This window comes from Phalangium opilio, unplaced genomic scaffold (genome assembly GCF_054372755.1).
Source record: "Phalangium opilio isolate 3A_F unplaced genomic scaffold, DU_Popi_V2 ptg000106l_1, whole genome shotgun sequence".
NCBI lineage: Eukaryota > Metazoa > Arthropoda > Arachnida > Opiliones > Phalangiidae > Phalangium > Phalangium opilio.
In genome coordinates, this window is record NW_028324208.1 from 4354146 (window position 1) to 4380546 (window position 26401).

Sequence of the window (26401 nt, forward strand, 5' to 3'; positions counted from 1 at the left end):
ACACCATAGATACGTTGTAACACTGAGTTTTCCAAGAGACCTAGCTTATTTTTATGCCCAATCACGATGGTCAAAATATGTATCTAACATGGGCTCGATCTTGGAACCTTCCGCGTGTGAAGCGGACGTGATACCCACTACACCATAGATAATTAGTAGTACTAACTTTTCCAAGAGACCTAGCTTATTTTTATGCCCAATCACGATGATCAAAATATGTATCTACCAGGGCCCGAACTTGGGACCTTCCGCTTGTGAAGCGGACGCGATAACCACTACACCATAGATACGTAGTAATGCTGAGTTTTCCAAGAGACCTAGCTTGATTTTATGCCCAATCACGATGGTCAAAATATGTATCTAACATGGGCTCGATCTTGCAACCTTCCGAGTGTGAAGCGGACGTGATAACCACTACACCATAGATACTTAGTAATACTGAGTTTTCCAAGAGACCTAGCTTATTTTTTTGCACAATCACGATGGTCAAAATATGTATCTACCAGGGCTCGAACTGGGACCTTCCGCGTATGAAGCGGACGTGATAACCACTACACCATAGATACGTAGTAATGCTGAGTTTTCCAAGAAACCTAGCTTTTTTTTGCCTATTCACGATGGACAAAATATATATCTAACATGGGCTCGATCTTGGAACCTTCCGCGTGTGAAGCGGACGTGATAACCACTACACCATAGATACTTAGTAATACTGAGTTTTCCAAGAAACCTAGCTTATTTTTATGCCCAATCACGATGGTCAAAATATGTATCTACCAGGGCCCGAACTTGGGACCTTCCGCTTGTGAAGCGGACGTGATAACCACTACACCATAGATACGTAGTAATGCTGAGTTTTCCAAGAGACCTAGCTTGATTTTATGCCCAATCACGATGGTCAAAATATGTATCTAACATGGGCTCGATCCTGCAACATTCCGCGTGTGAAGCGGACGTGATAACAACTACACCATAGATACTTAGTAATACTGAGTTTTCCAGGAGACCTAGCTTATTTTTATGCCCATTCACGATGGTCAAAATATGTATCTAACATGGGCTCTATCTTGGAAACTTCCGCGTGTGAATCGGACGTGATACCCACTACACCATAGATACGTTGTAACACTGAGTTTTCCAAGTGACCTAGCTTATTTTTATGCCCAATCACGATGGTCAAAATATGTATCTAACAAGGGCTCGATCTTGGAACCCTCCGCGTGTGAAGCGGACGTGATACCCACTACACCATAGATACTTAGTAGTACTGACTTTTCCAAGAGACCTAGCTTATTTTTATGCCCAATCACGATGATCAAAATATGTATCTACCAGGGCCCGAACTTGGGACCTTCCGCTTGTGAAGCGGACGTGATAACCACTACACCATAGATACGTAGTAATTCTGAGTTTTCCAAGAGACCTAGCTTGATTTTATGCCCAATCACGATGGTCAAAATATGTATCTAACATGGGCTCGATCTTGCAACCTTCCGCGTGTGAAGCGGACGTGATAACCACTACACCATAGATACTTAGTAATACTGAGTTTTCCAAGAGACCTAGCTTATTTTTTTGCACAATCACGATGGTCAAAATATGTATCTACCAGGGCTCGAATCTGGGACCTTCCGCGTGTAAAGCGGACGTGATAACCACTACACCATAGATACGTAGTAACACTGAGTTTTTCAAGAGATCTACCTTATTTTTATGCCAAATCACGATGGACAAAACATGTATCTACCAGGGAACGAACTAGGGACCTTCCGCTTGTATAGCGGACGTGATAACCACTACACCATAGATACTTAGTAAATCTGAGTTTTCCAAGAGACCTAGCTTATTTTTATGCCCAATCACGATGGTCAAAATATGTATCTACCAGGACTCGAACCTGGGACCTTCCGCGGATGAAGCGGACGTGATAACCACTACACCATACATACGTAGTAATGCTGACTTTTCCAAGAAACCTAGCTTATTTTTTGCCCATTCACGATGGACAAAATATTTATCTAACATGGGCTCGATCTTGGAACCTTCCGCGTATGAAGCGGACGTGATAACCACTACACCATAGATATGTAGTAATGCTGAGTTTTCCAAGAAACCTAGCTTATTTTTTGCCAATTCACGATGGACAAAATATGTATCTAACATGGGCTCGATCTTGGAACCTTCCGAGTGTGAAGCGGACGTGATAACCACTACACCTAAGATACGTAGTAACACTGAGTTTTTCAAGAGATCTACCTTATTTTTATGCCAAATCACGATGGAAAAAACATGTATCTACCAGGGCCCGAACTTGGGACCTTCCGCTTGTGAAGCGGACGTGATAACCACTAGACCATAGATACGTAGTAATGCTGAGTTTTCCAAGAGACCTAGCTTATTTTTATGCCCAATCACGATGGTCAAAATATGTATCTAACATGGGCTCGATCTTGGAACCTTCCGCGTGTGAAGCGGACGTGATACCCACTACACCATAGATACTTAGTAATACTGAGTTTTCCAAGAGACCTAGCTTATTTTTATGCCCAATCACGATGGTCAAAATATGTATCTACCAGGGCTCGAACCTGGGACCTTCCGCGTATGAAGCGGACGTGATAACCACTACACCATAGATACGTAGTAATGCTGAGTTTTCCAAGAAACCTAGCTTATTTTTTGCCTATTCACGATGGACAAAATATGTATCTAACAAGGGCTCGATCTTGGAACCTTCCGCGAGAGAAGCGGACGTGATAACCACTACACCATAGATACGTTGTAACACTGAGTTTTCCAAGAGACCTAGCTTATTTTTATGCCAAATCACGATGGACAAAACATTTATCTACCAGGGCCCGAACTTGGGACCTTCCGCTTGTGAAGTGGACGTGATACCCACTACACCATAGATACGTAGTAATGTTGAGTTTTCCAAGAGACCTAGCTTATTTTTATGCCCAATCACGATGGTCAAAATATGTATCTAACATGGGCTCGATCTTGGAAACTTCCGCGTGTGAATCCGACGTGATACCCACTACACCATAGATACGTTGTAACACTGAGTTTTCCAAGAGACCTAGCTTATTTTTATGCCAAATCACGATGAACAAAACATGTATCTACCAGGGCCCGAACTTGGGACCTTCCGCTTGTGAAGCGGACGTGATAACCACTACACCATAGATACGTAGTAATGCTGAGTTTTCCAAGAGACCTAGCTTGATTTTATGCCCAATCACGATGGTCAAAATATGCATCTAACATGGGCTCGATCTTGCAACCTTCCGCGTGTGAAGCGGACGTGATAACCACTACACCATAGATACTTAGTAATACTGAGTTTTCCAAGAGACCTAGCTTATTTTTTTGCACAATCACGATGGTCAAAATATGTATCTACCAGGGCTCGAATCTGGGACCTTCCGCGTGTAAAGCGGACGTGATAACCACTACACCATAGATACGTAGTAACACTGAGTTTTTCAAGAGATCTACCTTATTTTTATGCCAAATCACGATGGACAAAACATGTATCTACCAGGGAACGAACTAGGGACCTTCCGCTTGTGAAGCGGACGTGATAACCACTACACCATAGATACTTAGTAAATCTGAGTTTTCCAAGAGACCTAGCTTATTTTTATGCCCAATCACGATGGTCAAAATATGTATCTACCAGGACTCGAACCTGGGACCTTCCGCGGATGAAGCGGACGTGATAACCACTACACCATACATACGTAGTAATGCTGACTTTTCCAAGAAACCTAGCTTATTTTTTGCCCATTCACGATGGACAAAATATTTATCTAACATGGGCTCGATCTTGGAACCTTCCGCGTATGAAGCGGACGTGATAACCACTACACCATAGATATGTAGTAATGCTGAGTTTTCCAAGAAACCTAGCTTATTTTTTGCCAATTCACGATGGACAAAATATGTATCTAACATGGGCTCGATCTTGGAACCTTCCGAGTGTGAAGCGGACGTGATAACCACTACACCTAAGATACGTAGTAACACTGAGTTTTTCAAGAGATCTACCTTATTTTTATGCCAAATCACGATGGAAAAAACATGTATCTACCAGGGCCCGAACTTGGGACCTTCCGCTTGTGAAGCGGACGTGATAACCACTAGACCATAGATACGTAGTAATGCTGAGTTTTCCAAGAGACCTAGCTTATTTTTATGCCCAATCACGATGGTCAAAATATGTATCTAACATGGGCTCGATCTTGGAACCTTCCGCGTGTGAAGCGGACGTGATACCCACTACACCATAGATACTTAGTAATACTGAGTTTTCCAAGAGACCTAGCTTATTTTTATGCCCAATCACGATGGTCAAAATATGTATCTACCAGGGCTCGAACCTGGGACCTTCCGCGTATGAAGCGGACGTGATAACCACTACACCATAGATACGTAGTAATGCTGAGTTTTCCAAGAAACCTAGCTTATTTTTTGCCTATTCACGATGGACAAAATATGTATCTAACAAGGGCTCGATCTTGGAACCTTCCGCGAGAGAAGCGGACGTGATAACCACTACACCATAGATACGTTGTAACACTGAGTTTTCCAAGAGACCTAGCTTATTTTTATGCCAAATCACGATGGACAAAACAATTATCTACCAGGGCCCGAACTTGGGACCTTCCGCTTGTGAAGTGGACGTGATACCCACTACACCATAGATACGTAGTAATGTTGAGTTTTCAAAGAGACCTAGCTTATTTTTATGCCCAATCACGATGGTCAAAATATGTATCTAACATGGGCTCGATCTTGGAAACTTCCGCGTGTGAATCCGACGTGATACCCACTACACCATAGATACGTTGTAACACTGAGTTTTCCAAGAGACCTAGCTTATTTTTATGCCAAATCACGATGAACAAAACATGTATCTACCAGGGCCCGAACTTGGGACCTTCCGCTTGTGAAGCGGACGTGATAACCACTACACCATAGATACGTAGTAATGCTGAGTTTTCCAAGAGACCTAGCTTGATTTTATGCCCAATCACGATGGTCAAAATATGCATCTAACATGGGCTCGATCTTGCAACCTTCCGCGTGTGAAGCGGACGTGATAACCACTACACCATAGATACTTAGTAATACCAAGAAGTTATATCAGTATCTCAGAGAGAAGATATAAATTCGCCAGATTTCCAGCTTTATCTCCAGTCCTAACGTAGGTCCGCAGTCAATCCCCGTCTCTAAATTACAACCAGCATCTCATTGGTTCTTGAAAACTCACGTCAGCGCGACGACGCGAGTGAGGAAAATTTCCGACTGAAGAGAGCGAAATAGCCCGGCGCCTCTTTTTACGTCCCCCCTTGTATTTTGAAAGGGGGACTGGGACTACGGCGCGCGAATACAAAGGCATCTTATATCTTCTCTCTGAGATACTGATATAACTTCTTGGTAATACTGAGTTTTCCAAGAGACCTAGCTTATTTTTTTGCACAATCACGATGGTCAAAATATGTATGTACCAGGGCTCGAACCTGGGACCTTCCGCGTGTAAAGCGGACGTGATAACCACTACACCATAGATACTTAGTAATACTGAGTTTTCCAAGAGACCTACCTTATTTTTTTGCACAATCACGATGGTCAAAATATGTATCTACCAGGGCTCGAACCTGGGACCTTCCGCGTATGAAGCGGACGTGATAACCACTACACCATAGATACGTAGTAATGCTGAGTTTTCCAAGAAACCTAGCTTTTTTTTTGCCTATTCACGATGGACAAAATATGTATCTAACATGGGCTCGATCTTGGAACCTTCCGCGTGTGAAGCGGACGTGATAACCACTACATCATAGATACGTTGTAACACTGAGTTTTCCAAGAGATCTAGCTTATTTTTATGCCAAATCACGATGGACAAAACATTTATCTACCAGGGCCCGAACTTGGGACCTTCCGCTTGTGAAGCGGACGTGATACCCACTACACCATAGATACGTAGTAATGTTGAGTTTTCCAAGAGACCTAGCTTATTTTTATGCCCAATCACGATGGTCAAAATATGTATCTAACATGGGCTCGATCTTGGAACCTTCCGCGTGTGAAGCGGACGTGATACCCACTACATCATAGATACTTAGTAGTACTGACTTTTCCAAGAGACCTAGCTTATTTTTATGCCCAATCACGATGGTCAAAATATGTATCTACCAGGGCCCGAACTTGGCACCTTCCGCTTGTGAAGCGGACGTGATAACGACTACACCATAGATACGTAGTAAGCTGAGTTTTCCAAGAGACCTTGCTTATTTTTATGCCCAATCACGATGGTCAAAATATGTATCTAACATGGGCTCGATCTTGGAACCTTCCGCGTGTGAAGCGGACGTGATACCCACTACACCATAGATACTTAGTAATACTGAGTTTTCCAAGAGACCTAGCTTATTTTTCATGCCCAATCACGATGGTCAAAATATGTATCTACCAGGGCTCGAACCTGGGACCTTCCGCGTACGAAGCGAACGTGATAACCACTACACCATAGATACGTAGTAATGCTGAGTTTTCCAAGAAACCTAGCTTATTTTTTGCCTAATCACGATGGACAAAATATGTATCTAACATGGGCTCGATCTTGGAACCTTCCGCGTGTGAAGCGGACGTGATAACCACTACACCATAGATACGTAGTAAGCTGAGTTTTCCAAGAGACCTAGCTTATTTTTAAACCCAATCACGCTGATCAAAATATGTATCTACCAGGGCCCGAACTTGGGACCTTCCGCTTGTGAAGCGGACGTGATAACCACTACACCATAGATACGTAGTAATGCTGAGTTTTCCAAGAGACCTAGCTTGATTTTATGCCCAATCACGATGGTCAAAATATGTATCTAACATAGGCTCGATCTTGCAACCTTCCGCGTGTGAAGCGGACGTGGTAACCACTACACCATAGATACTTAGTAACACTGAGTTTTCCAAGAGACCTAGCTTATTTTTATGCCCAATCACGATGGTCAAAATATGTATCTAACATGGGCTCGATCTTGGAAACTTCCGCGTGTGAATCGGACGTGATACCCACTACACCATAGATACGTTGTAACACTGAGTTTTCCAAGAGACCTAGCTTATTTTTATGCCCAATCACGATGGTCAAAATATGTATCTAACATGGGCTCGGTCTTGGAACCTTCCGCGTGTGAAGCGGACGTGATACCCACTACACCATAGATACTTAGTAGTACTGACTTTTCCAAGAGACCTAGCTTATTTTTATGCCCAATCACGATGATCAAAATATGGATCTACCAGGGCCCGAACTTGCGATCTTCCGCTTGTGAAGCGGACGTGATAACCACTACACCATAGATACGTAGTAATGCTGAGATTTCCAAGAGACCTAGCTTGATTTTATGCCCAATCACGATGGTCAAAATATGTATCTAACATGGGCTCGATCTTGCAACCTTCCGCGTGTGAAGCGGACGTGATAACCACTACACCATAGATACTTAGTAATACTGAGTTTTCCAAGAGACCTAGCTTATTTTTTTGCACAATCACGATGGTCAAAATATGTATCTACCAGGGCTCGAACCTGGGACCTTTCGCGAGTAAAGCGGACGTGATAACCACTACATCATAGATACGTAGTAACACTGAGTTTTTCAAGAGATCTACCTTATTTTTATGCCAAATCACGATGGACAAAACATGTATCTACCAGGGAACGAACTTCGGACCTTCCGCTTGTGAAGCGGACGTGATAACCGCTACACCATAGATACGTAGTAACGCTGAGTTTTCCAAGAGACCTAGCTTATTTTTATGCCCAATCACGATGGTCAAAATATGTATCTACCATGGGCTCGATCTTGGAACCTTCCGCTTGTGAAGCGGACGTGATAACCACTACACCATACATACGTAGTAATGCTGACTTTTCCAAGAAACCTAGCTTATTTTTTGCCCATTCACGATGGACAAAATATTTATCTAACATGGGCTCGATCTTGGAACCTTCCGCGAATGAAGCGGACGTGATAACCACTACACCATAGATACGTAGTAATGCTGAGTTTTCCAAGAAACCTAGCTTATTTTTATGCCAAATCACGATGGACAAAACATGTATCTTCCAGGGCCCGAACTTGGGACCTTCCGCTTGTGAAGCAGACGTGATAACCACTAGACCATACATACGTAGTGATGCTGAGTTTTCCAAGAGACCTAGCTTATTTTTATGCCCAATGACGATGGTCAAAATATGTATCTAACATGGGCTCGTTCTTGGAACCATCCGCGTGTGAAGCGGACGTGATAACCACTAGACCATAGATACTTAGTAGTACTGACTTTTCCAAGAGACCTAGCTTATTTTTATGCCCAATCACGATGATCAAAATATGTATCTACCAGGGCCCGAACTTGGGACCTTCCGCTTGTGAAGCGGACGTGATAACCACTACACCATAGATACGTAGTAAGGCTGAGTTTTCCAAGAGGCCTAGCTTGATTTTATGTCCAATCACGATGTTCAAAATATGTATCTAACATGGGCTCGGTCTTGGAACCTTCCGCGTGTGAAGCGGACGTGATACCCACTACACCATAGATACTTAGTAGTACTGACTTTTCCAAGAGACCTAGCTTATTTTTATGCCCAATCACGATGATCAAAATATGTATCTACCAGGGCCCGAACTTGGGACCTTCCGCTTGTGAAGCGGACGTGATAACCACTACACCATAGATACGTAGTAATGCTGAGATTTCCAAGAGACCTAGCTTGATTTTATGCCCAATCACGATGGTCAAAATATGTATCTAACATGGGCTCGATCTTGCAACCTTCCGCATGTGAAGCGGACGTGATAAGCACTAGACCATACATACGTAGTGATGCTGAGTTTTCCAAGAGACCTAGCTTATTTTTATGCCCAATCACGATGGTCAAAATATGTATCTAACATGGGCTCGATCTTGGAACCATCCGCGTGTGAAGCGGACGTGATAACCACTAGACCATAGATACTTAGTAGTACTGAGTTTTTCAAGAGATCTACCTTATTTTTATGCCAAATCACGATGGACAAAACATGTATCTACCAGGGCCCGAACTTGGGACCTTCCGCTTGTGAAGCGGACGTGATAACCACTACACCATAGATACGTAGTAAGGCTGAGTTTTCCAAGAGACCTAGCTTGATTTTATGTCCAATCACGATGGTCAAAATATGTATCTAACATGGGCTCGATCTTGGAACCTTCCGCGTGTGAAGCGGACGTGATAACCACTACACCATAGATACTAAGTAATACTGAGTTTTCCAAGAGACCTAGCTTATTTTTATGCCCAATCACGATGGTCAAAATATGTATCTACCAGGGCCCGAACTTGGGACCTTCCGCTTGTGAAGCGGACGTGATAACCACTACACCATAGATACGTAGTAATGCTGAGTTTTCCAAGAGACCTAGCTTATTTTTATGCCCAATCACGATGGTCAAAATATGTATCTAACATGGCCTCGATCTTGGAACCTTCCGCGTGTGAAGCGGACGTGATACCCACTACACCATAGATACTTAGTAATACTGAGTTTTCCAAGAGACCTAGCTTATTTTTATGCCCAATCACGATGGTCAAAATATGTATCTACCAGGACTCGAACCTGGGACCTTCCGCGTATGAAGCGGACGTGATAACCACTACACCATACATACGTAGTAATGCTGACTTGTCCAAGAAACCTAGCTTATTTTTTGCCCATTCACGATGGACAAAATATTTATCTAACATGGGCTCGATCTTGGAACCTTCCGCGTATGAAGCGGACGTGATAACCACTACACCATAGATACGTAGTAATGCTGAGTTTTCCAAGAAACGTAGCTTATTTTTATGCCCAATCACGATGGTCAAAATATGTATCTAACATGGGCTCGATCTTGGAACCTTCCGCGTGTGAAGTGGACGTGATACCCACTACACCATAGATACTTAGTAATACTGAGTTTTCCAAGAGACCTAGCTTATTTTTATGCCCAATCACGATGGTCAAAATATGTATCTAACATGGGTTCGATCTTGGTACCTTCCGCTTGTGAAGCGGACGTGATAACCACTACACCATAGATACGTAGTAATGCTGAGTTTTCCAAGAGACCTAGCTTGATTTTATGCCCAATCACGATGGTCAAAATATGTATCTAACATGGGCTCGATCTTGCAACCTTCCTCGTGTGAAGCGGACGTGATAACCACTACACCATAGATACTTAGTAATACTGAGTTTTCCAGGAGACCTAGCTTATTTTTATGCCCAATCACGATGGTCAAAATATGTATCTAACATGGGCTCGATCTTGGAAACTTCCGCGTGTGAATCGGACGTGATACCCACTACACCATAGATACGTTGTAACACTGAGTTTTCAAGAAAACCTAGCTTATTTTTATGCCCAATCACGATGGTCAAAATATGTATCTAACATGGGCTCGATCTTGGAACCTTCCGCGTGTGAAGCGGACGTGATACCCACTACACCATAGATAATTAGTAGTACTAACTTTTCCAAGAGACCTAGCTTATTTTTATGCCCAATCACGATGATCAAAATATGTATCTACCAGGGCCCGAACTTGGGACCTTCCGCTTGTGAAGCGGACGCGATAACCACTACACCATAGATACGTAGTAATGCTGAGTTTTCCAAGAGACCTAGCTTGATTTTATGCCCAATCACGATGGTCAAAATATGTATCTAACATGGGCTCGATCTTGCAACCTTCCGAGTGTGAAGCGGACGTGATAACCACTACACCATAGATACTTAGTAATACTGAGTTTTCCAAGAGACCTAGCTTATTTTTTTGCTCAATCACGATGGTCAAAATATGTATCTACCAGGGCTCGAACTGGGACCTTCCGCGTATGAAGCGGACGTGATAACCACTACACCATAGATACGTGGTAATGCTGAGTTTTCCAAGAAACCTAGCTTTTTTTTTGCCTATTCACGATGGACAAAATATGTATCTAACATGGGCTCGATCTTGGAACCTTCCGCGTGTGAAGCGGACGTGATAACCACTACACCATAGATACTTAGTAATACTGAGTTTTCCAAGAAACCTAGCTTATTTTTATGCCCAATCACGATGGTCAAAATATGTATCTACCAGGGCCCGAACTTGGGACCTTCCGCTTGTGAAGCGGACGTGATAACCACTACACCATAGATACGTAGTAATGCTGAGTTTTCCAAGAGACCTAGCTTGATTTTATGCCCAATCACGATGGTCAAAATATGTATCTAACATGGGCTCGATCTTGCAACATTCCGCGTGTGAAGCGGACGTGATAACAACTACACCATAGATACTTAGTAATACTGAGTTTTCCAGGAGACCTAGCTTATTTTTATGCCCATTCACGATGGTCAAAATATGTATCTAACATGGGCTCGATCTTGGAAACTTCCGCGTGTGAATCGGACGTGATACCCACTACACCATAGATACGTTGTAACACTGAGTTTTCCAAGTGACCTAGCTTATTTTTATGCCCAATCACGATGGTCAAAATATGTATCTAACATGGGCTCGATCTTGGAACCCTCCGCGTGTGAAGCGGACGTGATACCCACTACACCATAGATACTTAGTAGTACTGACTTTTCCAAGAGACCTAGCTTATTTTTATGCCCAATCACGATGATCAAAATATGTATCTACCAGGGCCCGAACTTGGGACCTTCCGCTTGTGAAGCGGACGTGATAACCACTACACCATAGATACGTAGTAATTCTGAGTTTTCCAAGAGACCTAGCTTGATTTTATGCCCAATCACGATGGTCAAAATATGTATCTAACATGGGCTCGATCTTGCAACCTTCCGCGTGTGAAGCGGACGTGATAACCACTACACCATAGATACTTAGTAATACTGAGTTTTCCAAGAGACCTAGCTTATTTTTTTGCACAATCACGATGGTCAAAATATGTATCTACCAGGGCTCGAATCTGGGACCTTCCGCGTGTAAAGCGGACGTGATAACCACTACACCATAGATACGTAGTAACACTGAGTTTTTCAAGAGATCTACCTTATTTTTATGCCAAATCACGATGGACAAAACATGTATCTACCAGGGAACGAACTAGGGACCTTCCGCTTGTGAAGCGGACGTGATAACCACTACACCATAGATACTTAGTAAAACTGAGTTTTCCAAGAGACCTAGCTTATTTTTATGCCCAATTACGATGGTCAAAATATGTATCTACCAGGACTCGAACCTGGGACCTTCCGCGGATGAAGCGGACGTGATAACCACTACACCATACATACGTAGTAATGCTGACTTTTCCAAGAAACCTAGCTTATTTTTTGCCAATTCACGATGGACAAAATATGTATCTAACATGGGCTCGATCTTGGAACCTTCCGAGTGTGAAGCGGACGTGATAACCACTTCACCTAAGATACGTAGTAACACTGAGTTTTTCAAGAGATCTACCTTATTTTTATGCCAAATCACGATGGAAAAAACATGTATCTACCAGGGCCCGAACTTGGGACCTTCCGCTTGTGAAGCGGACGTGATAACCACTAGACCATAGATACGTAGTAATGCTGAGTTTTCCAAGAGACCTAGCTTATTTTTATGCCCAATCACGATGGTCAAAATATGTATCTAACATGGGCTCGATCTTGGAACCTTCCGCGTGTGAAGCGGACGTGATACCCACTACACCATAGATACTTAGTAATACTGAGTTTTCCAAGAGACCTAGCTTATTTTTATGCCCAATCACGATGGTCAAAATATGTATCTACCAGGGCTCGAACCTGGGACCTTCCGCGTATGAAGCGGACGTGATAACCACTACACCATAGATACGTAGTAATGCTGAGTTTTCCAAGAAACCTAGCTTATTTTTTGCCTATTCACGATGGACAAAATATGTATCTAACATGGGCTCGATCTTGGAACCTTCCGCGAGTGAAGCGGACGTGATAACCACTACACCATAGATACGTTGTAACACTGAGTTTTCCAAGAGACCTAGCTTAATTTTATGCCAAATCACGATGGACAAAACATTTATCTACCAGGGCCCGAACTTGGGACCTTCCGCTTGTGAAGTGGACGTGATACCCACTACACCATAGATACGTAGTAATGTTGAGTTTTCCAAGAGACCTAGCTTATTTTTATGCCCAATCACGATGGTCAAAATATGTATCTAACATGGGCTCGATCTTGGAAACTTCCGCGTGTGAATCCGACGTGATACCCACTACACCATAGATACGTTGTAACACTGAGTTTTCCAAGAGACCTAGCTTATTTTTATGCCAAATCACGATGAACAAAACATGTATCTACCAGGGCCCGAACTTGGGACCTTCCGCTTGTGAAGCGGACGTGATAACCACTACACCATAGATACGTAGTAATGCTGAGTTTTCCAAGAGACCTAGCTTGATTTTATGCCCAATCACGATGGTCAAAATATGCATCTAACATGGGCTCGATCTTGCAACCTTCCGCGTGTGAAGCGGACGTGATAACCACTACACCATAGATACTTAGTAATACCAAGAAGTTATATCAGTATCTCAGAGAGAAGATATAAATTCGCCAGATTTCCAGCTTTATCTCCAGTCCTAACGTAGGTCCGCAGTCAATCCCCGTCTCTAAATTACAACCAGCATCTCATTGGTTCTTGAAAACTCACGTCAGCGCGACGACGCGAGTGAGGAAAATTTCCGACTGACGAGAGCGAAATAGCCCGGCGCCTCTTTTTACGTCCCCCCTTGTATTTTGAAAGGGGGACTGGGACTACGGCGCGCGAATACAAAGGCATCTTATATCTTCTCTCTGAGATACTGATATAACTTCTTGGTAATACTGAGTTTTCCAAGAGACCTAGCTTATTTTTTTGCACAATCACGATGGTCAAAATATGTATGTACCAGGGCTCGAACCTGGGACCTTCCGCGTGTAAAGCGGACGTGATAACCACTACACCATAGATACTTAGTAATACTGAGTTTTCCAAGAGACCTAGCTTATTTTTTTGCACAATCACGATGGTCAAAATATGTATCTACCAGGGCTCGAACCTGGGACCTTCCGCGTATGAAGCGGACGTGATAACCACTACACCATAGATACGTAGTAATGCTGAGTTTTCCAAGAAACCTAGCTTTTTTTTTGCCTATTCACGATGGACAAGATATGTATCTAACATGGGCTCGATCTTGGAACCTTCCGCGTGTGAAGCGGACGTGATAAACACTACACCATAGATACTTAGTAATACTGAGTTTTCCAAGAGACCTAGCTTATTTTTATGCCCAATCACGATGGTCAAAATATGTATCTACCAGGGCCCGAACTTGGGACCTTCCGCTTGTGAAGCGGACGTGATAACCACTACACCATAGATACGTAGTAATGCTGAGTTTTCCAAGAGACCTAGCTTGATTTTATGCCCAATCACGATGGTCAAAATATGTATCTAACATGGGCTCGATCTTGCAACCTTCCGCGTGTGAAGCGGACGTGATAACCACTACACCATAGATACTTAGTAATACTGAGTTTTCCAAGAGACCTAGCTTATTTTTATGCCCAATCACGATGGTCAAAATATGTATCTACCAGGGCTCGAATCTGGGACCTTCCGCGTGTAAAGCGGACGTGATAACCACTACACCATAGATACGTAGTAACACTGAGTTTTTCAAGAGATCTACCTTATTTTTATGCCAAGTCACGATGGACAAAACATGTATCTACCAGGGAACGAACTTGGGACCTTCCGCTTGTGAAGCGGACGTGATAACCACTACACCATAGATACGTAGTAATGCTGAGTTTTCCAAGAGACCTAGCTTATTTTTATGCCCAATCACGATGGTCAAAATATGTATCTAACATGGGCTCGATCTTGGAACCTTCCGCGTGTGAAGCGGACGTGATACCCACTACACCATAGATACTTAGTAATACTGAGTTTTCCAAGAGACGTAGCTTATTTTTATGCCCAATCACGATGGTCAAAATATGTATCTACCAGGACTCGAACCTGGGACCTTCCGCGTATGAAGCGGACGTGATAACCACTACACCATACATACGTAGTAATGCTGACTTTTCCAAGAAACCTAGCTTATTTTTTGCCCATTCACGATGGACAAAATATTTATCTAACATGGGCTCGATCTTGGAACCTTCCGCGTATGAAGCGGACGTGATAACCACTACACCATAGATACGTAGTAATGCTGAGTTTTCCAAGAAACCTAGCTTATTTTTTGCCAATTCACGATGGACAAAATATGTATCTAACATGGGCTCGATCTTGGAACCTTCCGAGTGTGAAGCGGACGTGATAACCACTACACCATAGATACGTAGTAATGCTGAGTTTTCCAAGAGACCTAGCTTATTTTTATGCCAAATCACGATGAACAAAACATGTATCTACCAGGGCCCGAGCTTGGGACCTTTCGCTTGTAAAGCGGACGTGATAACCACTACACCATAGATACTTAGTAATACTGAGTTTTCCAAGAGACCTAGCTTATTTTTATGCCCAATCACGATGGTCAAAATATGTATCTACCAGGACTCGAACCTGGGACCTTCCGCGTATGAAGCGGACGTGATAACCACTACACCATACATACGTAGTAATGGTGACTTTTCCAAGAAACCTAGCTTATTTTTTGCCCATACACCATGGACAAAATATTTATCTAACATGGGCTCGATCTTGGAACCTTCCGCGTGTGAAGCGGACGTGATAACCACTACATCATAGATACGTTGTAACACTGAGTTTTCCAAGAGACCTAGCTTATTTTTATGCCAAATCACGATGAACAAAACATGTATCTACCAGGGCCCGAACTTGGGACCTTCCGCTTGTGAAGCGGACGTGATACCCACTACACCATAGATACGTAGTAATGTTGAGTTTTCCAAGAGACCTAGCTTATTTTTATGCCCAATCACGATGGTCAAAATATGTATCTAACATGGGCTCGATCTTGGAAACTTCCACGAGTGAATCGGACGTGATACCCACTACACCATAGATACGGTGTAACACTGAGTTTTCCAAGAGACCTAGCTTATTTTTATGCCAAATCACGATGAACAAAACATGTATCTACCAGGGCCCGAACTTGGGACCTTCCGCTTGTGAAGCGGACGTGATAACCACTACACCATAGATACGTAGTAATGCTAAGTTTTCCAAGAGACCTAGCTTATTTTTATGCCCAATCACGATGGTCAAAATATGTATCTAACATGGGATCGATCTTGGAACTTTCCGCGTGTGAAGCGGACGTGATACCCACTACACCATAGATACTTAGTGGTACTGACTTTTCCAAGAGACCTAGCTTGATTTTATGCCCAATCACGATGGTCAAAATATGTATCTAACATGGGCTCGATCTTGCAACCTTCCGCGTGTGAAGCGGACGTTATAACCACTACACCATAGATACTTAGTAATACTGAGTTTTCCAAGAGACCTAGCTTATTTTTATGCCCAATCACGATGGTCAAAATATGTATCTAACATGGGCTCGATCTTGGAAACTTCCGCGAGTGAATCGGACGTGATACCCACTACACCATAGATACGTTGTATCACTGAGTTTTCCAAGAGACCTAGCTTATTTTTATGCCCAATCACCATGGTCAAAATATGTATCTACCATGGGCTCGATCTTGGAACCTTCCGCGTGTGAAGCGGACGTGATACTCACTACACCATAGATACTTAGTAATACTGAGTTTTCCAAGAGACCTAGCTTATTTTTATGCCCAATCACGATGGTCAAAATATGTATCTACCAGGACTCGAACCTGGGACCTTCCGCGTATGAAGCGGACGTGATAACCACTACACCATACATACGTAGTAATGGTGACTTTTCCAAGAAACCTAGCTTATTTTTTGCCCATACACGATGGACAAAATATTTATCTAACATGGGCTCGATCTTGGAACCTTCCGCGTGTGAAGCGGACGTGATAACCACTACATCATAGATACGTTGTAACACTGAGTTTTCCAAGAGACCTAGCTTATTTTTATGCCAAATCACGATGAGCAAAACATGTATCTACCAGGGCCCGAACTTGGAACCTTCCGCTTGTGAAGCGGACGTGATACCCACTACACCATAGATACGTAGTAATGTTGAGTTTTGAAAGAGACCTAGCTTATTTTTATGCCCAATCACGATGGCCAAAATATGTATCTAACATGGGCTCGATCTTGGAAACTTCCGCGAGTGAATCGGACGTGATACCCACTACACCATAGATACGTTGTAACACTGAGTTTTCCAAGAGACCTAGCTTATTTTTATGCCAAATCACGATGAACAAAACATGTATCTACCAGGGCCCGAACTTGGGACCTTCCGCTTGTGAAGCGGACGTGATAACCACTACACCATAGATTCGTAGTAATGCTAAGTTTTCCAAGAGACCTAGCTTATTTTTATGCCCAATCACGATGGTCAAAATATGTATCTAACATGGGATCGATCTTGGAACCTTCCGCGTGTGAAGCGGACGTGATACCCACTACACCATAGATACTTAGTGGTACTGACTTTTCCAAGAGACCTAGCTTATTTTTATGCCCAATCACGATGATCAAAATATGTATCTACCAGGGCCCGAACTTGGGACCTTCCGCTTGTGAAGCGGACGTGATAACCACTACACCATAGATACGTAGTAATGCTGAGTTTTCCAAGAGACCTAGCTTGATTTTATGCCCAATCACGATGGTCAAAATATGTATCTAACATGGGCTCGATCTTGCAACCTTCCTCGTGTGAAGCGGACGTGATAACCACTACACCATAGATACTTAGTAATACTGAGTTTTCCAAGAGACCTAGCTTATTTTTATGCCCAATCACGATGGTCAAAATATGTATCTAACATGGGCTCGATCTTGGAAACTTCCGCGAGTGAATCGGACGTGATACCCACTACACCATAGATACGTTGTATCACTGAGTTTTCCAAGAGATCTAGCTTATTTTTATGCCCAGTCACGATGGTCAAAATATGTATCTAACATGGGCTCGACCTTGGAACCTTCCGCGTGTGAAGCGGACGTGATACCCACTACACCATAGATACTTAGCAGTACTGACTTTTCCAAGAGACCTAGCTTATTTTTATGCCCAATCACGATGATCAAAATATGTATCTACCAGGGCCCGAACTTGGGACCTTCCGCTTGTGAAGTGGACGTGATAACCACTACACCATAGATACGTAGTAATGCTGAGTTTTCCAAGACACCTAGCTTGATTTTATGCCCAATCAAGATGGTCAAAATATGTATCTAACATGGGCTCGATCTTGGAACCTTCCGCTTGTGAAGCGGACGTGATAACCACTAGACCATAGATACGTAGTAATGCTGAGTTTTCCAAGAAACCTAGCTTATTTTTTTGCCCAATCACGATGGTCAAAATATGTATTTACCAGGGCTCGAACCTGGTACCTTCCGCGTGTAAAGCGGACGTGATAACCACTACACCATAGATTCGTAGTAACACTGAGTTTTCCAAGAGATCTAGCTTATTTTTATGCCAAATCACGATGGACAAAACATGTATCTACCAGGGCCCGAACTTGGGACCTTCCGCTTGTGAAGCGGACGTGATAACCACTACACCATAGATACGTTGTAATGCTGAGTTTTCCAAGAGACGTAGCTTATTTTTATGCCCAATCACGATGGTCAAAATATGTATCTAACATGGGCTCGATCTTGGAACCTTCCGCGTGTGAAGCGGACGTGATAACCATTACACCGTAGATACGTTGTAACACTGAGTTTTCCAAGAGACCTAGCTTATTTTTATGCCAAATCACGATGAACAAAACATGTATCTACCAGGGCCCGAACTTGGGACCTTCCGCTTGTGAAGCGGACGTGATAACCACTACACCATAGATACGTAGTAATGCTGAGTTTTCCAAGAGACCTAGCTTGATTTTATGCCCAATCACGATGGTCAAAATATGTATCTAACATGGTCTCGATCTTGGAACCTTCCGCGTGTGAAGCGGACGTGATACCCACTACACCATAGATACTTAGTAATACTGAGTTTTCCAAGAGACCTAGCTTATTTTTCATGCCCAATCACGATGGTTAAAATATGTATCTACCAGGGCTCGAACCTGGGACCTTCCGCGTATGAAGCGAACGTGATAACCACTACACCATAGATACGTAGTAATGCTGAGTTTTCCAAGAAACCTAGCTTATTTTTTGCCTATTCACGATGGACAAAATATGTATCTAACATGGGCTCGATCTTGGAACCTTCCGCGTGTGAAGCGGACGTGATAACCACTACACCATAGATACGTAGTAAGCTGAGTTTTCCAAGAGACTTAGCTTATTTTTATGCCCAATCACGATGATCAAAATATGTATCTACCAGGGCCCGAACTTGGGACCTTCCGCTTGTGAAGCGGACGTGATAACCACTACACCATAGATACGTAGTAATGCTGAGTTTTCCTTGAGACCTAGCTTATTTTTTGCCCATTCACGATGGACAAAATACTTATCTAACATGGGCTCGATCTTGGAACCTTCCGCGTATGAAGCGGACGTGATAACCACTACACCATAGATATGTAGTAATGCTGAGTTTTCCAAGAAACCTAGCTTATTTTTTGCCAATTCACGATGGAAAAAATATGTATCTAACATGGGCTCGATCTTGGAACCTTCCGCGTGTGAAGCGGACGTGATAACCACTACACCATAGATACTTAGTAATACCAAGAAGTTATATCAGTATCTCAGAGAGAAGATATAAATTCGCCAGATTTTCAGCTTTATCTCCAGTCCTAACGTAGGTCCGCAGTCAATCCCCGTCTCTAAATTACAACCAGCATCTCACTGGTTCTTGAAAACTCACGTCAGCGCGACGACGCGAGTGAGGAAAATTTCCGACTGATGAGAGCGAAATAGCCCGGCGCCTCTTTTTACGTCCCCCCTTGTATTTTGAAAGGGGGACTGGGACTACGGCGCGCGAATACAAAGGCATCTTATATCTTCTCTCTGAGATACTGATATAACTTCTTGGTAATACTGAGTTTTCCAAGAGACCTAGCTTATTTTTTTGCACAATCACGATGGTCAAAATATGTATGTACCAGGGCTCGAACCTGGGACCTTCCGCGTGTAAAGCGGACGTGATAACCACTACACCATAGATACTTAGTAATACTGAGTTTTCCAAGAGACCTAGCTTATTTTTTTGCACAATCACGATGGTCAAAATATGTATCTACCAGGGCTCGAACCTGGGACCTTCCGCGTATGAAGCGGACGTGATAACCACTACACCATAGATACGTAGTAATGCTGAGTTTTCCAAGAAACCTAGCTTTTTTTTGCCTATTCACGATGGACAAAATATGTATCTAACATGGGCTCGATCTTGGAACCTTCCGCGTGTGAAGCGGACGTGATAAACACTACACCATAGATACTTAGTAATACTGAGTTTTCCAAGAGACCTAGCTTATTTTTATGCCCAATCACGATGGTCAAAATATGTATTTAACATGGGCTCGATCTTGGAACCTTCCGCGTGTGAAGCGGACGTGATACCCACTACACCATAGATACTTAGTAATACTGAGTTTTCCAAGAGACGTAGCTTATTTTTATGCCCAATCACGATGGTCAAAATATGTATCTACCAGGACTCGAACCTGGGACCTTCCGCGTATGAAGCGGACGTGATAACCACTACACCATACATACGTAGTAATGCTGACTTTTCCAAGAAACCTAGCTTATTTTTTGCCCATTCACGATGGACAAAATATTTATCTAACATGGGCTCGATCTTGGAACCTTCCGCGTATGAAGCGGACGTGATAACCACTACACCATAGATACGTAGTAATGCTGAGTTTTCCAAGAAACCTAGCTTATTTTTTGCCAATTCACGATGGACAAAATATGTATCTAACATGGGCTCGATCTTGGAACCTTCCGAGTGTGAAGCGGACGTGATAACCACTACACCATAGATACGTAGTAATGCTGAGTTTTCCAAGAAACCTAGCTTATTTTTTGCCTATTCACGATGGACAAAATTTGTATCTAACATGGGCTCGATCTTGGAACCTTCCGCGTGTGAAGCGGACGTGATAACCACTACATCATAGATACGTTGTAACACTGAGTTTTCCAAGAGACCTAGCTTATTTTTATGCCAAATCACGATGAACAAAACATGTATCTACCAGGGCCCGAACTTGGGACCTTCCGCGTGTGAAGCGGACGTGATAACCACTACACCATAGATACGTAGTAATGTTGAGTTTTCCAAGAGACCTAGCTTATTTTTATGCCCAATCACGATGGTCAAAATATGTATCTAACATAAGATCGATCTTGGAACTTTCCGCGTGTGAAGCGGACGTGATACCCACTACACCATAGATACTTAGTGGTACTGACTTTTCCAAGAGACCTAGCTTGATTTTATGCCCAATCACGATGGTCAAAATATGTATCTAACATGGGCTCGATCTTGCAACCTTCCGCGTGTGAAGCGGACGTTATAACCACTACACCATAGATACTTAGTAATACTGAGTTTTCCAAGAGACCTAGCTTATTTTTATGCCCAATCACGATGGTCAAAATATGTATCTAACATGGGCTCGATCTTGGAAACTTCCGCGAGTGAATCGGACGTGATACCCACTACACCATAGATACGTTGTATCACTGAGTTTTCCAAGAGACCTAGCTTATTTTTATGCCCAATCACCATGGTCAAAATATGTATCTACCATGGGCTCGATCTTGGAACCTTCCGCGTGTGAAGCGGACGTGATACTCACTACACCATAGATACTTAGTAATACTGAGTTTTCCAAGAGACCTAGCTTATTTTTATGCCCAATCACGATGGTCAAAATATGTATCTACCAGGACTCGAACCTGGGACCTTCCGCGTATGAAGCGGACGTGATAACCACTACACCATACATACGTAGTAATGGTGACTTTTCCAAGAAACCTAGCTTATTTTTTGCCCATACACGATGGACAAAATATTTATCTAACATGGGCTCGATCTTGGAACCTTCCGCGTGTGAAGCGGACGTGATAACCACTACATCATAGATACGTTGTAACACTGAGTTTTCCAAGAGACCTAGCTTATTTTTATGCCAAATCACGATGAGCAAAACATGTATCTACCAGGGCCCGAACTTGGAACCTTCCGCTTGTGAAGCGGACGTGATACCCACTACACCATAGATACGTAGTAATGTTGAGTTTTCAAAGAGACCTAGCTTATTTTTATGCCCAATCACGATGGCCAAAATATGTATCTAACATGGGCTCGATCTTGGAAACTTCCGCGAGTGAATCGGACGTGATACCCACTACACCATAGATACGTTGTAACACTGAGTTTTCCAAGAGACCTAGCTTATTTTTATGCCAAATCACGATGAACAAAACATGTATCTACCAGGGCCCGAACTTGGGACCTTCCGCTTGTGAAGCGGACGTGATAACCACTACACCATAGATTCGTAGTAATGCTAAGTTTTCCAAGAGACCTAGCTTATTTTTATGCCCAATCACGATGGTCAAAATATGTATCTAACATGGGATCGATCTTGGAACCTTCCGCGTGTGAAGCGGACGTGATACCCACTACACCATAGATACTTAGTGGTACTGACTTTTCCAAGAGACCTAGCTTATTTTTATGCCCAATCACGATGATCAAAATATGTATCTACCAGGGCCCGAACTTGGGACCTTCCGCTTGTGAAGCGGACGTGATAACCACTACACCATAGATACGTAGTAATGCTGAGTTTTCCAAGAGACCTAGCTTGATTTTATGCCCAATCACGATGGTCAAAATATGTATCTAACATGGGCTCGATCTTGCAACCTTCCGCGTGTGAAGCGGGCGTGATAACCACTACACCATAGATACTTAGTAATACTGAGTTTTCCAAGAGACCTAGCTTATTTTTATGCCCAATCACGATGGTCAAAATATGTATCTAACATGGGCTCGATCTTGGAAACTTCCGCGAGTGAATCGGACGTGATACCCACTACACCATAGATACGTTGTATCACTGAGTTTTCCAAGAGATCTAGCTTATTTTTATGCCCAGTCACGATGGTCAAAATATGTATCTAACATGGGCTCGACCTTGGAACCTTCCGCGTGTGAAGCGGACGTGATACCCACTACACCATAGATACTTAGCAGTACTGACTTTTCCAAGAGACCTAGCTTATTTTTATGCCCAATCACGATGATCAAAATATGTATCTACCAGGGCCCGAACTTGGGACCTTCCGCTTGTGAAGTGGACGTGATAACAACTACACCATAGATACGTAGTAATGCTGAGTTTTCCAAGACACCTAGCTTGATTTTATGCCCAATCAAGATGGTCAAAATATGTATCTAACATGGGCTCGATCTTGGAACCTTCCGCTTGTGAAGCGGACGTGATAACCACTAGACCATAGATACGTAGTAATGCTGAGTTTTCCAAGAAACCTAGCTTATTTTTTTGCCCAATCACGATGGTCAAAATATGTATTTACCAGGGCTCGAACCTGGTACCTTCCGCGTGTAAAGCGGACGTGATAACCACTACACCATAGATTCGTAGTAACACTGAGTTTTCCAAGAGATCTAGCTTATTTTTATGCCAAATCACGATGGACAAAACATGTATCTACCAGGGCCCGAACTTGGGACCTTCCGCTTGTGAAGCGGACGTGATAACCACTACACCATAGATACGTAGTAATGCTGAGTTTTCCAAGAGACGTAGCTTATTTTTATGCCCAATCACGAGGGTCAAAATATGTATCTAACATGGGCTCGATCTTGGAACCTTCCGCGTGTGAAGCGGACATGATAACCATTACACCGTAGATACGTTGTAACACTGAGTTTTCCAAGAGACCTAGCTTATTTTTATGCCAAATCACGATGAACAAAACATGTATCTACCAGGTCCCGAACTTGGGACCTTCCGCTTGTGAAGCGGACGTGATAACCACTACACCATAGATACGTAGTAATGCTGAGTTTTCCAAGAGACCTAGCTTGATTTTATGCCCAATCACGATGGTCAAAATATGTATCTAACATGGTCTCGATCTTGGAACCTTCCGCGTGTGAAGCGGACGTGATACCCACTACACCATAGATACTTAGTAATACTGAGTTTTCCAAGAGACCTAGATAATTTTTCATGCCCAATCACGATGGTTAAAATATGTATCTACCAGGGCTCGAACCTGGGACCTTCCGCGTATGAAGCGAACGTGATAACCACTACACCATAGATACGTAGTAATGCTGAGTTTTCCAAGAAACCTAGCTTATTTTTTGCCTATTCACGATGGACAAAATATGTATCTAACATGGGCTCGATCTTGGAACCTTCCGCGTGTGAAGCGGACGTGATAACCACTACACCATAGATACGTAGTAAGCTGAGTTTTCCAAGAGACTTAGCTTATTTTTATGCCAAATCACGATGAACAAAACATGTATCTACCAGGGCCCGAACTTGGGACCTTCCGCTTGTGAAGCGGACGTGATAACCACTACACCATAGATTCGTAGTAATGCTAAGTTTTCCAAGAGACCTAGCTTATTTTTATGCCCAATCACGATGGTCAAAATATGTATCTAACATGGGATCGATCTTGGAACCTTCCGCGTGTGAAGCGGACGTGATACCCACTACACCATAGATACTTAGTGGTACTGACTTTTCCAAGAGACCTAGCTTATTTTTATGCCCAATCACGATGATCAAAATATGTATCTACCAGGGCCCGAACTTGGGACCTTCCGCTTGTGAAGCGGACGTGATAACCACTACACCATAGATACGTAGTAATGCTGAGTTTTCCAAGAGACCTAGCTTGATTTTATGCCCAATCACGATGGTCAAAATATGTATCTAACATGGGCTCGATCTTGCAACCTTCCGCGTGTGAAGCGGGCGTGATAACCACTACACCATAGATACTTAGTAATACTGAGTTTTCCAAGAGACCTAGCTTATTTTTATGCCCAATCACGATGGTCAAAATATGTATCTAACATGGGCTCGATCTTGGAAACTTCCGCGAGTGAATCGGACGTGATACCCACTACACCATAGATACGTTGTATCACTGAGTTTTCCAAGAGATCTAGCTTATTTTTATGCCCAGTCACGATGGTCAAAATATGTATCTAACATGGGCTCGACCTTGGAACCTTCCGCGTGTGAAGCGGACGTGATACCCACTACACCATAGATACTAAGCAGTACTGACTTTTCCAAGAGACCTAGCTTATTTTTATGCCCAATCACGATGATCAAAATATGTATCTACCAGGGCCCGAACTTGGGACCTTCCGCTTGTGAAGTGGACGTGATAACAACTACACCATAGATACGTAGTAATGCTGAGTTTTCCAAGACACCTAGCTTGATTTTATGCCCAATCAAGATGGTCAAAATATGTATCTAACATGGGCTCGATCTTGGAACCTTCCGCTTGTGAAGCGGACGTGATAACCACTAGACCATAGATACGTAGTAATGCTGAGTTTTCCAAGAAACCTAGCTTATTTTTTTGCCCAATCACGATGGTCAAAATATGTATTTACCAGGGCTCGAACCTGGTACCTTCCGCGTGTAAAGCGGACGTGATAACCACTACACCATAGATTCGTAGTAACACTGAGTTTTCCAAGAGATCTAGCTTATTTTTATGCCAAATCACGATGGACAAAACATGTATCTACCAGGGCCCGAACTTGGGACCTTCCGCTTGTGAAGCGGACGTGATAACCACTACACCATAGATACGTAGTAATGCTGAGTTTTCCAAGAGACGTAGCTTATTTTTATGCCCAATCACGAGGGTCAAAATATGTATCTAACATGGGCTCGATCTTGGAACCTTCCGCGTGTGAAGCGGACATGATAACCATTACACCGTAGATACGTTGTAACACTGAGTTTTCCAAGAGACCTAGCTTATTTTTATGCCAAATCACGATGAACAAAACATGTATCTACCAGGGCCCGAACTTGGGACCTTCCGCTTGTGAAGCGGACGTGATAACCACTACACCATAGATACGTAGTAATGCTGAGTTTTCCAAGAGACCTAGCTTGATTTTATGCCCAATCACGATGGTCAAAATATGTATCTAACATGGTCTCGATCTTGGAACCTTCCGCGTGTGAAGCGGACGTGATACCCACTAC

The 26401-nt window shown here is 43.0% G+C and overlaps 59 non-coding genes across 59 annotated transcripts; all 59 read right to left on the reverse strand.

The window, feature by feature from the left end:
- Positions 1-217: 217 nt before the first annotated feature.
- TRNAV-CAC (transfer RNA valine (anticodon CAC)) lies at positions 218-290 on the reverse strand. The gene has a single exon. It is a non-coding gene; the product is annotated as a tRNA-Val (tRNA).
- A 478-nt stretch (positions 291-768) lies between these two features.
- Positions 769-841, reverse strand: TRNAV-CAC (transfer RNA valine (anticodon CAC)). Its single transcript has one exon. It is a non-coding gene; the product is annotated as a tRNA-Val (tRNA).
- A 482-nt stretch (positions 842-1323) lies between these two features.
- Positions 1324-1396, reverse strand: TRNAV-CAC (transfer RNA valine (anticodon CAC)). The gene has a single exon. It is a non-coding gene; the product is annotated as a tRNA-Val (tRNA).
- Positions 1397-1600: 204 nt separating this feature from the next.
- Positions 1601-1673, reverse strand: TRNAV-UAC (transfer RNA valine (anticodon UAC)). The gene has a single exon. It is a non-coding gene; the product is annotated as a tRNA-Val (tRNA).
- A 203-nt stretch (positions 1674-1876) lies between these two features.
- Positions 1877-1949, reverse strand: TRNAM-CAU (transfer RNA methionine (anticodon CAU)). Its single transcript has one exon. It is a non-coding gene; the product is annotated as a tRNA-Met (tRNA).
- A 618-nt stretch (positions 1950-2567) lies between these two features.
- Positions 2568-2640, reverse strand: TRNAM-CAU (transfer RNA methionine (anticodon CAU)). The gene has a single exon. It is a non-coding gene; the product is annotated as a tRNA-Met (tRNA).
- A 480-nt stretch (positions 2641-3120) lies between these two features.
- Positions 3121-3193, reverse strand: TRNAV-CAC (transfer RNA valine (anticodon CAC)). Its single transcript has one exon. It is a non-coding gene; the product is annotated as a tRNA-Val (tRNA).
- A 204-nt stretch (positions 3194-3397) lies between these two features.
- TRNAV-UAC (transfer RNA valine (anticodon UAC)) lies at positions 3398-3470 on the reverse strand. The gene has a single exon. It is a non-coding gene; the product is annotated as a tRNA-Val (tRNA).
- Positions 3471-3535: 65 nt separating this feature from the next.
- Positions 3536-3608, reverse strand: TRNAV-CAC (transfer RNA valine (anticodon CAC)). Its single transcript has one exon. It is a non-coding gene; the product is annotated as a tRNA-Val (tRNA).
- A 65-nt stretch (positions 3609-3673) lies between these two features.
- On the reverse strand, positions 3674-3746 carry TRNAM-CAU (transfer RNA methionine (anticodon CAU)). The gene has a single exon. It is a non-coding gene; the product is annotated as a tRNA-Met (tRNA).
- A 618-nt stretch (positions 3747-4364) lies between these two features.
- TRNAM-CAU (transfer RNA methionine (anticodon CAU)) lies at positions 4365-4437 on the reverse strand. Its single transcript has one exon. It is a non-coding gene; the product is annotated as a tRNA-Met (tRNA).
- A 480-nt stretch (positions 4438-4917) lies between these two features.
- TRNAV-CAC (transfer RNA valine (anticodon CAC)) lies at positions 4918-4990 on the reverse strand. The gene has a single exon. It is a non-coding gene; the product is annotated as a tRNA-Val (tRNA).
- Positions 4991-5507: 517 nt separating this feature from the next.
- TRNAV-UAC (transfer RNA valine (anticodon UAC)) lies at positions 5508-5580 on the reverse strand. Its single transcript has one exon. It is a non-coding gene; the product is annotated as a tRNA-Val (tRNA).
- Positions 5581-5645: 65 nt separating this feature from the next.
- On the reverse strand, positions 5646-5718 carry TRNAM-CAU (transfer RNA methionine (anticodon CAU)). The gene has a single exon. It is a non-coding gene; the product is annotated as a tRNA-Met (tRNA).
- Positions 5719-6475: 757 nt separating this feature from the next.
- Positions 6476-6548, reverse strand: TRNAT-CGU (transfer RNA threonine (anticodon CGU)). The gene has a single exon. It is a non-coding gene; the product is annotated as a tRNA-Thr (tRNA).
- A 202-nt stretch (positions 6549-6750) lies between these two features.
- TRNAV-CAC (transfer RNA valine (anticodon CAC)) lies at positions 6751-6823 on the reverse strand. Its single transcript has one exon. It is a non-coding gene; the product is annotated as a tRNA-Val (tRNA).
- A 1589-nt stretch (positions 6824-8412) lies between these two features.
- On the reverse strand, positions 8413-8485 carry TRNAV-CAC (transfer RNA valine (anticodon CAC)). Its single transcript has one exon. It is a non-coding gene; the product is annotated as a tRNA-Val (tRNA).
- A 204-nt stretch (positions 8486-8689) lies between these two features.
- TRNAV-CAC (transfer RNA valine (anticodon CAC)) lies at positions 8690-8762 on the reverse strand. Its single transcript has one exon. It is a non-coding gene; the product is annotated as a tRNA-Val (tRNA).
- Positions 8763-9105: 343 nt separating this feature from the next.
- On the reverse strand, positions 9106-9178 carry TRNAV-CAC (transfer RNA valine (anticodon CAC)). The gene has a single exon. It is a non-coding gene; the product is annotated as a tRNA-Val (tRNA).
- Positions 9179-9382: 204 nt separating this feature from the next.
- On the reverse strand, positions 9383-9455 carry TRNAV-CAC (transfer RNA valine (anticodon CAC)). Its single transcript has one exon. It is a non-coding gene; the product is annotated as a tRNA-Val (tRNA).
- A 204-nt stretch (positions 9456-9659) lies between these two features.
- TRNAM-CAU (transfer RNA methionine (anticodon CAU)) lies at positions 9660-9732 on the reverse strand. Its single transcript has one exon. It is a non-coding gene; the product is annotated as a tRNA-Met (tRNA).
- Positions 9733-10630: 898 nt separating this feature from the next.
- Positions 10631-10703, reverse strand: TRNAV-CAC (transfer RNA valine (anticodon CAC)). The gene has a single exon. It is a non-coding gene; the product is annotated as a tRNA-Val (tRNA).
- A 479-nt stretch (positions 10704-11182) lies between these two features.
- TRNAV-CAC (transfer RNA valine (anticodon CAC)) lies at positions 11183-11255 on the reverse strand. Its single transcript has one exon. It is a non-coding gene; the product is annotated as a tRNA-Val (tRNA).
- Positions 11256-11737: 482 nt separating this feature from the next.
- Positions 11738-11810, reverse strand: TRNAV-CAC (transfer RNA valine (anticodon CAC)). Its single transcript has one exon. It is a non-coding gene; the product is annotated as a tRNA-Val (tRNA).
- A 204-nt stretch (positions 11811-12014) lies between these two features.
- TRNAV-UAC (transfer RNA valine (anticodon UAC)) lies at positions 12015-12087 on the reverse strand. Its single transcript has one exon. It is a non-coding gene; the product is annotated as a tRNA-Val (tRNA).
- Positions 12088-12152: 65 nt separating this feature from the next.
- On the reverse strand, positions 12153-12225 carry TRNAV-CAC (transfer RNA valine (anticodon CAC)). Its single transcript has one exon. It is a non-coding gene; the product is annotated as a tRNA-Val (tRNA).
- Positions 12226-12290: 65 nt separating this feature from the next.
- On the reverse strand, positions 12291-12363 carry TRNAM-CAU (transfer RNA methionine (anticodon CAU)). The gene has a single exon. It is a non-coding gene; the product is annotated as a tRNA-Met (tRNA).
- A 480-nt stretch (positions 12364-12843) lies between these two features.
- Positions 12844-12916, reverse strand: TRNAM-CAU (transfer RNA methionine (anticodon CAU)). The gene has a single exon. It is a non-coding gene; the product is annotated as a tRNA-Met (tRNA).
- Positions 12917-13396: 480 nt separating this feature from the next.
- On the reverse strand, positions 13397-13469 carry TRNAV-CAC (transfer RNA valine (anticodon CAC)). The gene has a single exon. It is a non-coding gene; the product is annotated as a tRNA-Val (tRNA).
- Positions 13470-13986: 517 nt separating this feature from the next.
- On the reverse strand, positions 13987-14059 carry TRNAV-UAC (transfer RNA valine (anticodon UAC)). Its single transcript has one exon. It is a non-coding gene; the product is annotated as a tRNA-Val (tRNA).
- Positions 14060-14124: 65 nt separating this feature from the next.
- On the reverse strand, positions 14125-14197 carry TRNAM-CAU (transfer RNA methionine (anticodon CAU)). Its single transcript has one exon. It is a non-coding gene; the product is annotated as a tRNA-Met (tRNA).
- A 203-nt stretch (positions 14198-14400) lies between these two features.
- Positions 14401-14473, reverse strand: TRNAV-CAC (transfer RNA valine (anticodon CAC)). Its single transcript has one exon. It is a non-coding gene; the product is annotated as a tRNA-Val (tRNA).
- Positions 14474-14677: 204 nt separating this feature from the next.
- TRNAV-UAC (transfer RNA valine (anticodon UAC)) lies at positions 14678-14750 on the reverse strand. Its single transcript has one exon. It is a non-coding gene; the product is annotated as a tRNA-Val (tRNA).
- A 65-nt stretch (positions 14751-14815) lies between these two features.
- Positions 14816-14888, reverse strand: TRNAV-CAC (transfer RNA valine (anticodon CAC)). Its single transcript has one exon. It is a non-coding gene; the product is annotated as a tRNA-Val (tRNA).
- A 204-nt stretch (positions 14889-15092) lies between these two features.
- TRNAM-CAU (transfer RNA methionine (anticodon CAU)) lies at positions 15093-15165 on the reverse strand. The gene has a single exon. It is a non-coding gene; the product is annotated as a tRNA-Met (tRNA).
- A 479-nt stretch (positions 15166-15644) lies between these two features.
- On the reverse strand, positions 15645-15717 carry TRNAM-CAU (transfer RNA methionine (anticodon CAU)). The gene has a single exon. It is a non-coding gene; the product is annotated as a tRNA-Met (tRNA).
- A 203-nt stretch (positions 15718-15920) lies between these two features.
- On the reverse strand, positions 15921-15993 carry TRNAV-CAC (transfer RNA valine (anticodon CAC)). The gene has a single exon. It is a non-coding gene; the product is annotated as a tRNA-Val (tRNA).
- A 204-nt stretch (positions 15994-16197) lies between these two features.
- On the reverse strand, positions 16198-16270 carry TRNAV-CAC (transfer RNA valine (anticodon CAC)). The gene has a single exon. It is a non-coding gene; the product is annotated as a tRNA-Val (tRNA).
- A 621-nt stretch (positions 16271-16891) lies between these two features.
- On the reverse strand, positions 16892-16964 carry TRNAM-CAU (transfer RNA methionine (anticodon CAU)). The gene has a single exon. It is a non-coding gene; the product is annotated as a tRNA-Met (tRNA).
- Positions 16965-17167: 203 nt separating this feature from the next.
- Positions 17168-17240, reverse strand: TRNAV-CAC (transfer RNA valine (anticodon CAC)). The gene has a single exon. It is a non-coding gene; the product is annotated as a tRNA-Val (tRNA).
- A 481-nt stretch (positions 17241-17721) lies between these two features.
- TRNAV-CAC (transfer RNA valine (anticodon CAC)) lies at positions 17722-17794 on the reverse strand. The gene has a single exon. It is a non-coding gene; the product is annotated as a tRNA-Val (tRNA).
- A 482-nt stretch (positions 17795-18276) lies between these two features.
- On the reverse strand, positions 18277-18349 carry TRNAV-CAC (transfer RNA valine (anticodon CAC)). The gene has a single exon. It is a non-coding gene; the product is annotated as a tRNA-Val (tRNA).
- Positions 18350-18691: 342 nt separating this feature from the next.
- Positions 18692-18764, reverse strand: TRNAV-CAC (transfer RNA valine (anticodon CAC)). Its single transcript has one exon. It is a non-coding gene; the product is annotated as a tRNA-Val (tRNA).
- A 204-nt stretch (positions 18765-18968) lies between these two features.
- TRNAV-CAC (transfer RNA valine (anticodon CAC)) lies at positions 18969-19041 on the reverse strand. Its single transcript has one exon. It is a non-coding gene; the product is annotated as a tRNA-Val (tRNA).
- A 205-nt stretch (positions 19042-19246) lies between these two features.
- TRNAM-CAU (transfer RNA methionine (anticodon CAU)) lies at positions 19247-19319 on the reverse strand. The gene has a single exon. It is a non-coding gene; the product is annotated as a tRNA-Met (tRNA).
- Positions 19320-19521: 202 nt separating this feature from the next.
- TRNAV-CAC (transfer RNA valine (anticodon CAC)) lies at positions 19522-19594 on the reverse strand. The gene has a single exon. It is a non-coding gene; the product is annotated as a tRNA-Val (tRNA).
- A 654-nt stretch (positions 19595-20248) lies between these two features.
- Positions 20249-20321, reverse strand: TRNAV-UAC (transfer RNA valine (anticodon UAC)). The gene has a single exon. It is a non-coding gene; the product is annotated as a tRNA-Val (tRNA).
- A 65-nt stretch (positions 20322-20386) lies between these two features.
- TRNAM-CAU (transfer RNA methionine (anticodon CAU)) lies at positions 20387-20459 on the reverse strand. Its single transcript has one exon. It is a non-coding gene; the product is annotated as a tRNA-Met (tRNA).
- A 341-nt stretch (positions 20460-20800) lies between these two features.
- On the reverse strand, positions 20801-20873 carry TRNAM-CAU (transfer RNA methionine (anticodon CAU)). Its single transcript has one exon. It is a non-coding gene; the product is annotated as a tRNA-Met (tRNA).
- Positions 20874-21352: 479 nt separating this feature from the next.
- Positions 21353-21425, reverse strand: TRNAV-CAC (transfer RNA valine (anticodon CAC)). Its single transcript has one exon. It is a non-coding gene; the product is annotated as a tRNA-Val (tRNA).
- A 621-nt stretch (positions 21426-22046) lies between these two features.
- On the reverse strand, positions 22047-22119 carry TRNAM-CAU (transfer RNA methionine (anticodon CAU)). The gene has a single exon. It is a non-coding gene; the product is annotated as a tRNA-Met (tRNA).
- Positions 22120-22322: 203 nt separating this feature from the next.
- On the reverse strand, positions 22323-22395 carry TRNAV-CAC (transfer RNA valine (anticodon CAC)). Its single transcript has one exon. It is a non-coding gene; the product is annotated as a tRNA-Val (tRNA).
- A 481-nt stretch (positions 22396-22876) lies between these two features.
- Positions 22877-22949, reverse strand: TRNAV-CAC (transfer RNA valine (anticodon CAC)). The gene has a single exon. It is a non-coding gene; the product is annotated as a tRNA-Val (tRNA).
- An 897-nt stretch (positions 22950-23846) lies between these two features.
- Positions 23847-23919, reverse strand: TRNAV-CAC (transfer RNA valine (anticodon CAC)). Its single transcript has one exon. It is a non-coding gene; the product is annotated as a tRNA-Val (tRNA).
- Positions 23920-24123: 204 nt separating this feature from the next.
- On the reverse strand, positions 24124-24196 carry TRNAV-CAC (transfer RNA valine (anticodon CAC)). The gene has a single exon. It is a non-coding gene; the product is annotated as a tRNA-Val (tRNA).
- Positions 24197-24401: 205 nt separating this feature from the next.
- On the reverse strand, positions 24402-24474 carry TRNAM-CAU (transfer RNA methionine (anticodon CAU)). The gene has a single exon. It is a non-coding gene; the product is annotated as a tRNA-Met (tRNA).
- Positions 24475-24953: 479 nt separating this feature from the next.
- On the reverse strand, positions 24954-25026 carry TRNAV-CAC (transfer RNA valine (anticodon CAC)). Its single transcript has one exon. It is a non-coding gene; the product is annotated as a tRNA-Val (tRNA).
- An 897-nt stretch (positions 25027-25923) lies between these two features.
- Positions 25924-25996, reverse strand: TRNAV-CAC (transfer RNA valine (anticodon CAC)). Its single transcript has one exon. It is a non-coding gene; the product is annotated as a tRNA-Val (tRNA).
- A 204-nt stretch (positions 25997-26200) lies between these two features.
- Positions 26201-26273, reverse strand: TRNAV-CAC (transfer RNA valine (anticodon CAC)). Its single transcript has one exon. It is a non-coding gene; the product is annotated as a tRNA-Val (tRNA).
- Positions 26274-26401: the final 128 nt, after the last annotated feature.